This window comes from Triticum urartu, chromosome 3, assembly GCF_003073215.2.
Source record: "Triticum urartu cultivar G1812 chromosome 3, Tu2.1, whole genome shotgun sequence".
NCBI classification, from domain to species: Eukaryota; Viridiplantae; Streptophyta; class Magnoliopsida; order Poales; family Poaceae; genus Triticum; species Triticum urartu.
The window spans coordinates 699,805,838-699,822,853 of NC_053024.1; the positions used below are offsets into that span (position 1 = coordinate 699,805,838).

General features: G+C 41.1%; 1 long non-coding RNA gene across 1 annotated transcript; it reads left to right on the forward strand.

Moving 5' to 3' along the window:
• The first annotated feature begins 15,290 nt into the window (after positions 1 to 15,290).
• On the forward strand, positions 15,291 to 16,783 carry LOC125546009. Its single transcript, XR_007300418.1, has 2 exons — positions 15,291 to 16,362; positions 16,600 to 16,783. It is a non-coding gene; the product is annotated as an uncharacterized LOC125546009 (long non-coding RNA).
• The last annotated feature ends 233 nt before the right edge of the window (positions 16,784 to 17,016 follow it).

The following is a 17,016-nucleotide window of genomic DNA, read 5'->3' on the forward strand; positions in this document are numbered from 1 at the left end:
TGGATCAAGCAAAGAAAGGGTTCTTGCCTGTGTTACAAGGTGTGAAGTTGAGTCAGACTCAATGCCCGACCACTGCAGAAGATAGAGAGAAAATGAAAGATGTTCCCTATGCTTCAGCCATAGGCTCTATCATGTATGCAATGCTGTGTACCAGACCTGATGTGTGCCTTGCTATAAGTTTAGCAGGGAGGTACCAAAGTAATCCAGGAGTGGATCACTGGACAGCGGTCAAGAACATCCTGAAGTACTTGAAAAGGACTAAGGATATGTTTCTCGTATATGGAGGTGACAAAGAGCTCATCGTACACGGTTACATTGATGCAAGCTTTGACACTGATCCGGACGATTCTATATCGCAAACCGGATACATGTTTACATTAAACGGTGGAGCTGTCAGTTGGTGTAGTTCTAAACAAAGCGTCGTGGCGGGATCTACATGTGAAGCGGAGTACATAGCTGCTTTGGAAGCAGCAAACGAAGGAGTCTGGATGAAGGAGTTCATATCCGATCTAGGTGTCATACCTAGTGCATCGGGTCCAATGAATTTTTTTTGTGACAATACTGGTGCAATTGCCTTGGCAAAGGAATCCAGATTTCACAAGAGAATCAAACACATCAAGAGACGCTTCAATTCCATCCGGGATCTAGTCCAGGTGGGAGACATAGAGATTTGCAAGATACATACGGAGCTGAATGTAGCAGACCCGTTGACTAAGCCTCTTCCACGAGCAAAACATGATCAGCACCAAAGCTCCATGGGTGTTAGAATCATTACTGTGTAATCTAGATTATTGACTCTAGTGCAAGTGGGAGACTGAAGGAAATATGCCCTAGAGGCAATAATAAAGTTATTATTTATTTCCTTATATCATGATAAAAGTTTATTATTCATGCTAGAATTGTATTAACTGGAAACATAATACATGTGTGAATACATAGACAAACAGAGTGTCACTAGTATGCCTCTACTTGACTAGCTCGTTAATCAAAGATGTTTATGTTTCCTAACCATGGACAAAGAGTTGTCATTTGATTAACGGGATCACATCATTAGTTGAATGATCTGATTGACATGACCCATTCCATTAGCTTAGCACCCGATCGTTTAGTATGTTGCTATTGCTTTCTTCATGACTTATACATGTTCCTATGACTATGAGATTATGTAACTCCCGTGTGCCGGAGGAACACCTTGTGTGCTACCAAACATCACAACGTAACTGGGTGATTATAAAGGTGCTCTACAGGTGTCTCCAAAGGTACATGTTGGGTTGACGTATTTCGAGATTAGGATTTGTCACTCCGATCGTCGGAGAGGTATCTCTGGGCCCTCTCAGTAATGCACATCACTTAAGCCTTGCAAGCATTGCAACTAATGAGTTAGTTGCGGGATGATGTATTACGGAATGATTAAAGAGACTTGCCAGGTAACGAGATTGAACTAGGTACTGGATACCGACGATCGAATCTCGGGCAAGTAACATACCGATGACAAAGGGAACAACGTATGTTGTTATGCGGTCTGACCGATAAAAGATCTTCGTAGAATATGTAGGAACCAATATGGGCATCCAGGTCCCGCTATTGGTTATTGACCAGAGACGTGTCTCGGTCATGTCTACATTGTTCTCGAACCCGTAGGGTCCGCACGCTTAAGGTTTCGATGACAGTTATATTATGAGTTTATATGTTTTGATGTACCGAAGGTTGTTCGGAGTCCCGGATGAGATCACGGACATGACGAGGAGTCTCGAAATGGTCGAGACATAAAGATTGATATATTGGAAGCCTATGTTTGGATATCAGAAGTGTTCTGGGTGAAATCGGGATTTTACCGGAAAACCGGGAGGTTACCTGAACCCCCCGGGAGGTACATGGGCCTTAATGGGCCTTAGTGGAAGAAGAGGAGAGGCGGCCAGGGCTGGGCCGCGCGCCCCTCCCCCCTAGTCCGAATAGGACAAGGAGAGATGGGGCCGGCGCCCCCCCTCCTTCTCTCTCTCTCTGTTCCCACCTCGTGAATCCTATTCCAACTAGGATTGGGGGAGAAGTCCTACTCCCGGAGGGAGTAGGACTCCTCCTGGCGCGCCCTATGATGGCCGGCCGGCCTCCCCCTCTTGAACCTTTATATACGGAGGCAGGGGCATCCCTAGAGACACAAGTTGATCCACGTGATCATATTCTTAGCCGTGTGCGGCGCCCCCTTCCACCATAGTCCTCGATAATATTGTAGCGGTGCTTAGGCGAAGCCCTGCGACAGTAGTACATCAAGATCGTCACCACGCCGTCGTGCTGACGGAACTCCTCCCCGACACTTTGCTGGATCGGAGTCCGGGGATCGTCATCGAGCTGAACGTGTGCTAGAACTCGGAGGTGCTGTAGTTTCGGTGCTTGATCGGTCGGGCCGTGAAGACGTACGACTACATCAACCAAACGCTTCCGTTGTCGATCTACAAGGGTACGTAGATCACACTCTCCCCTCTCGTTGCTATGCATCACCATGATCTTGCGTGTGCGTAGGAAATTTTTTGAAATTACTACGTTCCCCAACAATAGAACCATTCTCGTTGCCACAAGCCGAGCTCCTCTTGAAAGAAGCCCTCGGGCCATGGAGCATCGGCATTCTTACTTATGACAGTGCCTCCGCACTCTGCATGCCGTCCCTCGATCATCTTCGGCTCCACTCCAAAGGTCTTGAGCCATAATCCAAAGTGAGGGGTAACATGGAGGAACGCTTCGCACACAACGATGAATGAATAAATGTGGAGGATGGACTCCGGAGCTAAGTCATGAAATTCCAGCCCGTAATAAAACAGCAGCCCCCTCACGAAGGGATCCATCGGGAAGCCTAACCCCCAAAGGAAGTGAGACATGAACACTACGCTCTCACCGGGCTGGGGGCTGGGAATAGCTTGCCCTTGAACAGGCAACCTATGCGGAATTTCGGCGGTCAAGAACTTAGCCTCTCTCAACTTTAGCACGTCCTCCTCCGTGACAGAGGAGGGCATCCATCGGCCTTGAAGGTCGGAACCGGACATTGTCGAAGGTTCGAAGCGCCTGAAATCTGAAGCCTAGGGTGTTGGAACTCGAGGCGGCGGGCGAACTCGTTTGAGATTGAAAAAGGAGTAAGGCCTTGGTCTCTTTATAAGAGGTCGAATACCAAGAGCCCTCCCCGTAACCGTTTGAGACTCGCCTTTAATCGAGAAAAAGTGCTAACGGGCACGATTGGGTTACCCACGTCCGTATTGATGAGAATCTCGTAAAAGGGGGGCACACGATCTCTGCTTTGACAGGACGTGCCAAGGAAACCGCCTCGCAAAACATGCTGAGGTGGAAAAATAAAAACGATTCGAGTAAAGGGCTTGGCTGTAGTGTGATGGCGCACTGCAGGATACGTCAGCAGATTTGATTTGTGCTAATATTATTCTCTTTATGGCAATATGTGGAAACTCATTTTACAGAGCCGGACACTACTCTTGGTGATTACAATCTTCTGTGAAGGACTTGGAGGAGGAACCCGCCTTGCAATGCCGAAGACAATTTGCGCGCCGGACTCGTCGTCATTGAAGCCTGGTTCAGGGGCTACTGAGGGAGTCCTGGATTAGGGGGTGTTCGGGTAGACGGACTATACCTTCAGCCGGACTCCTGGATTATGAAGATACAAGATTGAAGACTTTGTCCCATGTCCGGAGGGGACTTTCCTTGGCGTGAAAGGCAAGCTTGGCAATGCGGATATTCAAGATCTCCTACCATTGTATGACTCTATGTAACCCAAACCCTATCCGGTGTCTATATAAACCGGAGGGTTGTAGTCCGTAGGACAGAATCAACTCCATACACAATCATACCATAGGCTAGCTTCTAGGGTTTAGCCTCCTTGATCTCGTGGTAGATCTACTCTTGTACTACCCGTATCATCAATATTAATCAACCAGGAGTAGGGTTTTACCTCCATCGAGAGGGCCCGAACCTGGGTAAAACAAAGTGTCCCCTGTCTCCTGTTACCATCCGGCCTAGACGCACAGTTCGGGACCCCCTACCCGAGATCCGCCGGTTTTGACACCGACAGTTACTGTCCTGAATCACGAATAAACAAGCTTGACAAATATAAAGGGAATTGTGCTGACGGCTATAAGAACTAATAAAAGTAAATAACTTGATTGAGACTAAACGTTGTGTTTCCTGCAATGGAGAGATTAGGTGGAGAGGGATTTCAGGTCATGGTAAAAATATATAAAGTGTGCCAGTGCGACGGTAATACCAGTTACCTTGTATTGTACTCATAGCATTTGATATAAGTGTTCTATAAGCGGTCCTCCCTAAAGTTATGAAACTCCTCCATGTGGGATTATATTTCATTCTATGGTCCTACTTCTCCGTTGCCATAGAGTGGTCGTTTCCAAAATTAAGGTCCTTGGACCGGAACCAACCAATAAGTTCAATGGATCACCGTTATATCTTCGGTCTCATAGACATCTCCACCTTGTCACGTCAGAGGTCACAAATTTTCTAAACAATACATGTTACATGTATAGGTCTTGAGATCGTGTTGCCTGGGTCCTTCAATTGGACAACACGCATTGAGTTCATCACATCATAACAACAAATTAGATAGATCATACTACTACGAACGCACATGACAACATATAGAATAGTCACAGATTAATCTTACCACTTACCTACATCTCCCACACCTAGGGGCCGGAATTACTCACACACCATAAGAGGGGAATCAATCACAATAAAGATAAGAGGGGAACCCATGAAAACCATATCGATAATACCGGAAGATCCACAATAAGATGAAATGGATAATTCAAATAGTCTTGATCTCTGGATGATATTGAGTAGAGTTACAATTGTTCTTCCAATTGGAGTTCCTCTTACAATAGTGAAAGTGGTGGTGGTGATGATGGAGATGAAAGGACCAAAACTAAGATGATCTTCGAAGGTTCTTTAGATCCTCTCTTCTCCTGTTCTGGGTGGTGTGGCGGCGGCTCGGTTCTCTTCCTCTCCTGGGCCCTTCACAAAAGTTACTTGTATAGACGTGGTGGAGCTGATGTCAGTCCATACGACCGCTTGGAATGCCATCTTTTACTCTGATGCGCCTGCTGACTTGGGTTTCTTCAGGAAAGTTGTTCCATTTGGATCGATTTGCAGCAATCCACCTTGGTTTCCTTCCATAATTGAATTTTCTGCCGAACACTGGGAAAATGGATTTTTCTTCTCTTCCGAGGGATTAGCGTTAGAAATATCTGAAGAGTAATAAGAATTCCAGTGAAACCAAGCAAGAATCGCTACTAAATCATCACAAATTCTTGAGCCATCAATCGACATGAGTACGACTGACTCTGGGGTGTTGCATCCTCGTGTAGGAACAGTCGGATGCGGCCATCGTTGGTGGATGGGAGGAAGAGTGTGGCATGAACGACGGCGCGGGGTAGGGTAGAGTTCTGCGCCGCCGGCGAAAGGCCTACCATTTCCTTGCAAGTCGCCCGCAGCAGCGGTCGCCGGGTCTGGCTTGCGCATCGGAGTCGATGCAGCCAAGGTGCTGGAGGGCGGTGTCATCACCGTAGAAGACGATCTTGACAACGGTGGATTTTCCTAGTTATCCACCAGTGGACGCGTAGTGTTGCTCTTATAAAAAAGTGTAATTTCCGTGTAAACGGTGTGCAAAGTTTCCATTATTTATTTATTTATTTTTGAAGGGTAATTCCAATGACACTAATTCATTCTTACTTAGAAAATTTCATTATTTTGATTTTCTTTTAGTTTTATTTCATTTTATTTCTTCTTAAAGGGTAATACCATTGCCATTAATTCATTCATGCTAAGAAAATTTCATTATTTTGATTTTATTTCTTCTTGAAGGTTAATACCATTGCCACGAATTCATCCTTTCATAGAAAAAGAATTATTTTGATTATGATTTTTTGTTTTAGTTTATTTTTCTTTCTTCTTTAATGGTAATACCAATGCCACTAATTTGTTCCTTCTTAGGAAATTTTGTTTTTAATGAAACTTCCACTATCATACCCTTATACTTTCATATTATAAAAACTACAATTTTGGGTAAATTTTGTGCACATTTTATCATTACTTGTTTTAGTATTTATTTTTCTTTCTTTCTTCTTTAAGGGTAATACCAATGCCACAAATTTATTATTTCTTAGGAAATTTCTTCTTTGCAGAATTCTATTATTACATGCTTATATTCCATATTATAAGAAAACACATTTTTTCTGTAAATTGGTGTAATATTTTTCGTTATTTGTTTTGGTTTTTTCGTTTTTTTCTTACAAGGTAATATAAATGTCACTATCTCATTCTTCCTTTGAAAAAACTTCATTTTGATTTTGTTTTAGTTTGTATTTCACTAATTTTCTTTTCTAAGGGTAATAACAATATCACTATTGTCGACTATTCCCTTCATTTTTTTTTACTTTACATGTAATTTTTGTCCTAAGTCAAGCTTCGTAAAGTTTGATCACATTATAGGAAAAATATGAACATTTATGCTATCGATCAATATTATTACATCACAGAATTAGTTTTCATTTTTTTATATCTTTTGTATTATAGATGTTGATATATTTTAATATAAAACAGGTTAGAGTTCATGAAGTTTGACTTAAGACCAATTTATATGCGGAGTAAAAAAGAAACGGGGGGAGGAAGCGGCGTTTCGGCTCCCGGGATTATCTATTCAAAAACTTCTGAATTTTTTTGTGGTGAAAGATGCTTGAGTGCGTGATGTATGTGCCAAATTTTTACCATGTTTGGAAATCTGAGTAACTCGCAAGAAAAAATTGGGGTCTCTAAAAAAGTTTACTGTTTGCGCACTGGTTAAACCGTTTTCTTCTTTTTTTGCCACGAGTTCCTCAGATGTCAGAACATGATGAAATTTGTCATGGACATCACACGTTCAAGCATCTTTCACAAAAAAAACCTCAATTTGTTTTTAAATTTATTGTTCATCGGAAGTAGATGAGCCCGGGTTCAGAAATGAATATTCCCTGGAGGGAGCACTATATTGCTCCCTAAAAAACTAAATTGCTGAACATACCGGATTCCAGTATTTACAGACTTTGATAATACTAGGAAAATTGCCCGTGCGTTGCAACGGGAAAAAATAGAGGCATGTATCATTAACTTTTCAAATGAAAACTGTATTCATGGTTTAAGTAATAAGAAAGTGTCGGTGTACCAGAGTAGGGGTACCCTAGTACCCCGAACTTGTGCACGGGCAGTCGCAGCACCCCGCGGCAAGCCTTGCCGGGTGACCGTCAAGATCCTCCGTGGTCCCTTTGAAGACCATTCAAGAACAAAGTACTCAAACCAACGCCCCCGGCCAGAGGAGCTGGCCGGGAAGAAGACAAGGCCCCGGCAAGAGGAGCTTGCCGGGAAGGAAACAAGACCCCGGCAAGAGGAGCTTGCCGGGAAGGCCACTCCAGGCAGATCAAGAAAACTTGCCGCGACGCACCGCGCGTTCCGGCAAGGCCCGGTGAGCGACAAGCTCCCGGACGCGACAAGACAACAGCCGCGGCAAAGCACTTGCCGCGGCAAGCCCTCACTCCACGCCCGCGCTCCAGCACATCCACCCACGCGTCGCTCTGGGGCCCTCCCAAGCGCACGTGGCAGGAGGCTGTGCAGACTAGGGGCATGCGGTGGCAAGCAGGCGCTGACAAGATAACCATCATGGCAAAGCGGTGGCGTCCCTAGCGGTCCCTTTCCGTGCTGTCTAGGCGACACAGACGGGCATTTAATGCCCTTGTCCCCTGCCGTCAGAGTTAGGTATGATAACACTGTAGCAGCTAGCTGTGCCTACTACAGCACCTAGCTGTGCCTACCACCACTCTTCCACTTTTGCCCTCCGTTGCCCTATGTCGGTAACCCCTTGAGCATATAAAAGGAGGCCCGGGGCAACGTAGAAGGGGGTTAGCCACTTCGAACACTCACGCTCGGCCTTGTTAGCTGCTGGAGTGTACTGTAGCACTCCGCGCTCCAGAGCTAGAAATCAATACAATCCACAAAGCAGGAGTAGGGTTTTACGCATCCGTGCGGCCCGAACCTGGGTAAATCGCTCGCGTGCTCCGCCTCGATCTGCTCTTTGCGCAGCCTCCGCCCCCCGCCGAACCGAAAGGGACCCTGTCCCATAGGTGCCCGTGGATCAGCAGCCCCGGCAGAAAGAAAACATATCATTTTTTTGTTGGTGCAAAGAAAATACATATCTAACAATGAGCAATACTAAACTTCCAGAATCTACATTGTATCATAAACATATTTTTTTACAGTAAATTTGAATTTTCTACTTTTTATAATCAAATTTGACTTTGTGTATATCGCTTGACATAGTAATTAGTAAACTTTATCGAAGTGTTTGAAGTTTTGTAGGAAGTTGCACAACAGGGAAGTACCTGTGAGCAAAGAAAATACATGTCTGAATATGAACATTATCCAGAAGCTTGTTTGTCGCTCGCATATAGTTTCCCCTCCCATCTCAAATACCTCTTGATCTTCTAGCGCATGTGACTATCGAATGATTCATCTTCGAGATGTTGATTGGAACATCACTTTATGTTCAGGGTGAAAACTCTTGTCTTTGTCTAGATTGGTTGGGCTCAGTAGCGACGAACTTGTGTCGTACCTTGTTGAACGTGTTGTGCGGGTGCATGTCCACTTGGGCCATGGGATGAAACCGATCGAGTTAGTAAATATTTTTTTAAAGAAGGTTAGACACCCGACGTCTGCGTCCTTGTGATGCACCCAAATATTTCTATTAATTATTAAGTAGAATAAATACCAAAGTCAACCATGGGTTGAACCATTAGATACGAACACCTACGACTAAGTCGACTTCTCCCGCAACAACCCTTTCAAGAAGGGATAAAAGTTTTCGCGCCATCATCATCACATCCGGTAGAAGACGGCCTAGAAACGGATTGTCATCCTGCTTGTCGTGACCAACCGATGAAGAGCGACATCCAAACAAGTAGACGCTGCCTTCAACAAGGTAACAACACAACTTCGTCGCTACTGAGCCCAACAAATGAAGACCGAGACAAGAGTTTTCACCCTGGACATGAAGCGATGTTTCAATCAACATCTCAAAGATGAATCATTCGATAGTCACATGCGCTAGAAAATCAAGAGCGATTTGGGATGGGAGGGGAAACTATGTGCGAGGGACAAACAAGCTTGTGGATAATGTTCATATCCAGACATGTATTTTCTTTGCTCGCACGTACTTCCCTGTTGTGTACCTACCTACAAAACTTCAAAAACTTTGAAAGTTTACAAATTACTACGTCAAGTGATATACACAAAGTCAAATTTGATTATAAAAAGTAGAAATTTGAATTTGCTGTAAAACAATATATATGTTTATTATGCGACGTGGATTCTGGATGGTTGGTATTGCTCATATAGTTAGATAGAAGTATGTATTTTCTTTGCACCCGCAAAAAAACAAATGATTCTTTCTTATTACTTAAACCATGAACTGAATTTTCATTTGGAAAGTTAAATGATACATGCATCTATTTTTTTTCGTTGCAACGCACGGGCAATTTTCCTAGTAATTAAAAAACTGCAATGCTATGACTTGGAAACAGATATAACATCACTACGTATTTTCTCTCTTCTTCTCAGTATTTTTTGCTTACTTGGTTATTCCTTTTCCCCTCCTTTCTTGGGAGAGTGGTTAGTTTGTTCTTGGGAGGCGGCGTTTCCTTGTAATAATTATGGAGCTAGAACAATCTACATATTTCTCCTCTTGTCATCATATCCTTGTGTGTAATATCTCAGTGTAATTCTCTTGGAAGCCAACTGTACACGGCAAGTTAGCAGCACCACACGCCACACACACAAACACACACACATCCAAATATTTTGCAGCAGCACACATACAGATATGCACGTAGCCAGCAATTTAGTAGAAGTGCAGACGACGTGCACGCCAACCCGACTGGCGCCGACAGGACCTTGGAGGCAGGTCCCAGCCTTCTCAGAGTTAGAGAGAATCGAGAGAGAGGAGCAAATGGAAAATAGATATATGAATGAACAGTTATTCTATTGATTGAAGATTGGAGTATTTATACCCAGTTTACAAGGCGGTTACAAAAGGAGGCAGTTGCCAAAAGTGGCACCGACATAGCAGTGATTAATAGTTAATTAACCTAATTAATTAATTCCTAACACTCCCCTAATCAATGCTTGTCTTTGTGAATATACATCATCTTGATAGACTCCTCCTAGTATGTATTTGCCTTGAACGTTCATCATCTTCATCTTGAAAGTCTCCTCCAAAAACCCTGTGGGAAAAATATGAGGAGAATAGTGCAGATATGTTGCTAAAACTCCTTTAAACCCAGTGGGAAAAATAAAAAGAAGAAAATGATGCAACATATAATGATTATTGTCTCTTGATAACTCATATGATAAAAACCTTTGAAGAAGGAGAAAAATCATCGATGAGTTTAGAGAACAATTAATATGTCTTGAGTACTTTCTTAAAAAACCCCGATAGGGAAAAAAGAAAGTATGACATGCCTCGTTAAAAACCGTTATGAGAAACTTTGAGAGAAAACTCATAAAGGAAAAGAGTGTGATTATATATGCCATCGAAAACTCCTTTAAAACCCAATGGGAAAAATATAAGGAGAAAATGATATGACATATATGAACACTTGTATCTATATTGTCTCATTAAAAACCTTTTATGAGAAACCATTAGGGAAAAACTCGTGAAGGGAAAAAGAGTACAATATATGTAATCTGATGTTTGTTAACAGGTTATACTTTGGGAGATTACTCCCCCTGAACTTTGCAAATCTGGAGGATGTCTCATATCAATTACATTGACATGATCATGACATTATGAATAATATGTCGGTTTTTCCAATATTTTGTTTGCAAACTATTTCATCACTTTTCTATAATTCATGAGGATAAGTGATCTCGAGCAATGTGCTTTGTGATATTGCTCTTCATATAACCTGTATGTATTGAGTAATACAAGTGGTAGCATCTTGATAAATCAAGTTATGTTACTCTGATGAATCTCAACCACATGGTTTTGAGTGTGGTTAATCATTCTGCTAAGCCAACCATATTTTCAATGCCTTTAGATAAAGTAATTATGTCAGAATGATAAGGGGAAGTAGCCATTAAATTCTATTTATATGAATTCCATAAGAAGGCTATTCCATCAAATTCAGTCATTGATATGGCTTTTTTGGGATCAAGTAAAGAGCCAATATCATGGTCAAATCTTGATTTTCCTGATGGAATTGTTCAAGATTTATTATGAACTTGAGATATAAGTTAATATTCCTCATATCGACCATATACGTTTTGTTGGTGTGATATATCCACATTGAACTTCTCAAATATGTTTTGGATATATGTAGACTGATATGTATTCTTGAGAGAATGCTCAAGTTGTAAACTTAAGCTAAATTTGGTTTAATCCAAATTTTCCGCCTTGAGATGATTTTGTATATGTTTAGGTCTTGTATAGACATTGATGATGAAGTCATCGATATACACTAAGTGATATAAGGAAAACAAATTTTGGATTTCCTTATTAACACAGAAGTAATCATCATTCTTTGAGTAATCCCTTTGAAGAAGGAACTCATTTAGTCGGTAGTACCATATGATTTCCGACTATTTCAAGTCATAGAGTGACTTTGAAGTTTTACACAAAACATGCTACGATTTATCTTTGGATTCGGAATTTTAAGCCCTTCAGGAACTTTAAAATAGATATCTGAAATGAGTGATCCATATGAGTATGTAGTCACTGCATCCATTAACTGCATGGTATTATTCGTACTGCCTATGATATTTAGTATCGAAACATAATTCCACTAATACCAGAAGGGTATGTCACATCGTGATCGATGTCGGATCTCTGCGTGAACCCTTTTGCTACAAGCCTCGCTTTCTCACCACCTCATTGACTTTGTCTATGAATGAGAAGTTTTTAGTATTCCATATGGAAGATACTTATGAGGAGTAGGTATTACTGCAGTAAATACCACTCATTTGTTGAGCGAGTGCTATCCTTCATTACTTGCTTCCTTTTTATGTGAACCAATATGAGTGCAAGAGGCACTCTACCACGGATTTTGGTTCTGGGCCCAAAAGGTTTTAGCAATTTGAGAAGAAATATATGTCGACAAATGTAGTCTTTAGTTTATATGATTCTGATGGAATCATTGAAGTTTGTGGATAAAATATGTACTCCTTTTTAACTCCTTGTGATTTCCTACAACAAATGGAGTCAAGGTGTTTCGATGTCCCGGCACCAAAACATTTGTGCACCTTTATGCCGGGCATTGGATGATGAGCATCCAGTGAGGTGTCTTTCAACTTGATGTTGAATTACATTTACTAGTTGAGGATGTGATTTCCTCTGTTTCCGCGGAAGCATATGAGAAGTTATATCTCGTATTGTCAGATTTTCTCCCCTCTTGCTCTCATTTGGGGAGAAGAGTGGTTTATCAGGTACCTCCACTCTTCTGACACTTTACTGCAGGAATATATAATTTAGTAACACCTTGTCATCAGTAAATGTATGTGGCAGATTTGCAATGTGTTGCAAATATATAATTCTCTAAACTTCTAGTTCAGATTCTTTGAGACGTGGATATAAGGATTGAATGTCAATAACATTTCTAATTTATTTTTTCGGCATTCTTTGTGGTACTTATCTCCCCCTAATGCCGAAAATATCCTTATTGCTGATGCAATCAGCGTACGGACTATGAATAATTTTGATTGACGGATAAATTATTATTCCTCACATAGATCCCCGATTTTCTGTGAGTGCCCATTGATGTATGCTGGAGTGGTGATATCGGTATGTAACCGAATTATCGCAGATGGGAAATACTTTGTTGATTTCCACGTAGTTACTACAAGGGGAAAGTAGTATGAAATGCAGTTGGTATGATTTAGATCATACTTACGGTGTGTAAGGCCGTATGTGTCCAGCAAGAGGCTGGTAAATTTACAATTCTTTAAGATTGGTCATGTAATTCATTTCACTATCTTTGATAAGAAATTTAGTTAAACCATTCTGGGTATGTACATAGAGTACAAAAATATAATCGGACATTGCTTGTGAAATGATTTCAATGACATTGTCCATTCGAATGGGTTTTTTGATCCTGTTTTCAGGAGAATTTGCTCCTACTTTGATAAGTTGAGCAATTTATTTAGTAAGATCATGCATGTTTGTGTGTGATAAGAGACACACTTGAAATCATTTTATAAATGTTCCTATGAGTACCATGAAGTATCTAAATAATTCCACATAATGGTTAACTAATCCACATATGTCTTCTTAATGTATTCAAGGAAGATTGAGTGGCTCATTTAGAATTTTAAGGTGAGAGTGCCTTAAAACTGATTTCCCCTATGGCACATGTAGTGCGCATAAAATCTGATGATTTGGGATATTTTGCAACTTGTTAAGTTGTGACCAACAGAATTGTCAATAATTTTCTAATCATCCCCAAACCAGGATGGATAAGTCTATCAAAATAGACATTTAATTTATTAATATTTAGAAAATTATTTCATACGCAACAATACAAAGTATGAATTTAACCATGCTATCAAATTTATTAAATATTGTATCCAAGTGATGGGATATTGAATATCCTACTACATGTAGTAGTACAAGTACAGGTTAATGCTATTTTTGGGAATAATTAGGAGATTACCTAAGGTCTCCGATATTATTGAGTGCAAATGAGTTCATCCTCCATTTTCTGCACTAGATTTTGGTCCTCCTTCTGATGAAGATTCTGAGAACAATTCTTTACCAGAATCTGGTTGTTATTTGCAAATTTTCAAATTTATCCCATTGAACTTATTTGCCTTTTAATAAATTAGTGATGTGGTTCGACCATATGTTTGAGGGTTTGGTAATCATAGGTACAATATTTATATAACCACGCATCTGATAAACTTGAGAGTTGTCTTTTGATCATTTGAAAATGACCGATTCTTATTAAGAGATAATTCCGTCTTTGGTTGTCTATTAGCCTCCACTTTACTTCGAATTCCTCATAGTTCTATTTTGTGACAACTAACTTGCATACTATTCTCGATACTAGCATGAATTTTAAATTATGGTATAGCACCCATTGGGTGAATCTGATGATTTTAAGAAATTCCATGTTTCTTGATCATAAAAAAAAGGTAGTACCATCTTAAGAGGATGTAAAGTGCATTAAGGGCTTTTCAACTGGATCTGTATATAGGAAAATATTTGATCACGAGATCTCAACTTAAAGTTGATTAAAGTGACAGAATTGTGAGATGCAATAGACTTGATGTTTTGAAATCAAATGGGTGATCAATCGTGATGTGCTCATGGCAGCATGTTTCTCTCAAGGGAAAAATTGTAGTGAATAAATATTCATCCATAATTACTTAGTTTGAGAACTAAGTGAAGTTGATGACATATAAAATGCAACATGTATATACTTAGCTATCAAGAGAATAGCCATTGCAGAAGGTGGAGTTGTAGTGGCAATAGGCCACGGGTGGACACAATGACTGATGTCATGAATCATCTTAAAATAAATACTCCCACCTAATCTTGAATTTAGTGCATTTGGAAATGTCAGGCATGTGTTACATGAAAATACTCATGGCCAAGATGATCCTTGGTGAACCTGGGTGTATCCTTCAATACAACAGATGTGATGAAACCATTGCTAATGTTTTGGACTTCATTCTTGAGAAAATATATGACTTCAGAGTCACTGCCAAAACACATAGACTTTTCATGTTTATCATTGGTTAGTCACTATAAAAGTATAACCACAATTTGATGTGGACCTATCAATAGTGTTTGAGACACTCAACAATTTCTATAAATTGTGGTATCCATTTTAATGAATGGACGACACTATAATTAAAATAGTGACATAGGCTCCACTGCCATGTATTTTACCAATGTAATAGAAGGTAATTACTGGTATGTGCAAATATTTGCATAGTTGTCTATGACATATTAAAGCAAAATGAGGCTTGAATAAATGATATTTGTGGAAAATATTTGCCGTTTCAGCATGTAGTGTTCATGCATGAATACCTTTTATTATGAGAGTAAATATCTTTTTTTTAGTGAACAACAACAATTGCTTCAGAGGAGCAATTTTTTTTTATGATAGCTGATGCTATACACTCATATGTGTAGACCTCCATTTATATAGAATAACACTTTGAAGATAGTCACCGGATGCGGTGTAGATCTCGCAGTAATAGAAAAACATAGTCTGACTTTTGTCAGTAGATGTTCATAATTCTATTACCTTATGTTATGCAAAATGTATGAAATCACTTTGAAGGTAGTCATCTGTCAAAATGACATGATGTAGACCTTGCAGTAATAGTGGATAGTCTGCAAAATTTGCAGTAGATGCCAGTATTACCTTATGATATCTTGAGGTAGTCACATATAATATTAATATTTGGAAGATCACTTCGAAGGTAGTCATCTTATCAAAATGACAAGATGTAGACCTCACAGTACTGATGGATAATCTGCAAATTACGCAGTAGATGCCATCAATACCTTGTGATTCCAAAATATAATATGGTGTAGTCATATTAAGTATAATCCTTGTTTTGAATTTACATCATGATTTGCAAGAGAAAAAAAATCAATTGCAAAACATAGTTGTTGCACTTATTGTAAAGAATAGCACTAGTATATTGGGGTCCATTGCAGATGTAATGATCGACCCATCCATCAACATAGCTCAATGCCTTGGGACTCAACCGATATGATATACCACGGTATTAACCAAAATCTAAAACAGTAAGCCTGATGACTTATGTTCATGTAGTATTAAGTCTGATGACTTGTTTGCCAATAAAAGAAACTAGAAGGGCTTAGTCTCAAATGGCCGAAGAGATAAGGTTTCCTATCGTCATCCTCAATGCATCTGGAATCAATCGATTTGTTCGGTATGCACATATAGCACCGGCACCGCCGCTGCGTACCAGTGTAACCGGGAGAAGGAGAGACCGGGGGTGGGCGGGTGGCGCCAGAGGGCTTGCTCGTCCAACGCCGCGCGCCAGAGGGCGCTGCCTGGCGTCGCTGCGTCCTCGGCCGCTAGCTGCGTCGACGTTGCTGTAGTGTCGTGGGCTGGTCGTGCTACCGGTGCCGCCGCGGTGGAGATCGCCGTTCTAGGCGCCGGCCATTGGTTACCCCGAGGACACGCCGCTTGTACTGGAGGGTATGCCGCGCCGTGGTCGTGCTCCGCCTGAGGGAGGAGCGCCGCGTCGAATGCTGCATCCGAGAGGTGGAGGACGCCGTCGTCGCCAAACGCCGAGGTACGCTCGCTGGGGCTTCTTCCCTTCTTTTCTCTTGTTCTTGATGCAGATTCTTCTATTCTTCTTGATTGAGAATTTCTTCCTATTTTCGTTTGAGTAGCGATCAATCCATCTCACCACGAGCATACGCCGGATGAAGCGATTTGCAAAACAGAATTTGTTATTAGATTTTTGATTGATTGCAAGAAGACAAAAACAAATTGAAGAATGTCCTGATCCAGTTTTCCTCTTTTACAGAAGCATGTCCATTGATTACTGCTGTGGACGGGAATATGGCTAATCGAATCGGCGGCATTCTTCTCTTCTCCTGTGGCCATTTCTCAGCGGAGAGCAAAAGTGCTGATAACGTGTTGGAGAGAATCGAGAGAGAGGAGCGAATGGAAAACAGATATATGAATGAACAGTTATTCTATTGATTGAAGATTGGGGAAATATACCCAGTTTACAAGGCGGTTACAAAAGGAGGCAGTTGCCAAAAGTGGCACCGACATAGCAGTGATTAATAGTTAATTAACCTAATTAATGAATTCCTAACACTCAGATCAAACGGCACCACCGCAGTCGCTACAAAGCCGTGCGACTCCTTTTGTCGCTCGCCGTGTGGTGCTCGAGCTCCACCTTAATTCGTGCCTCCGCCAGCATTGGGCCTCCCCT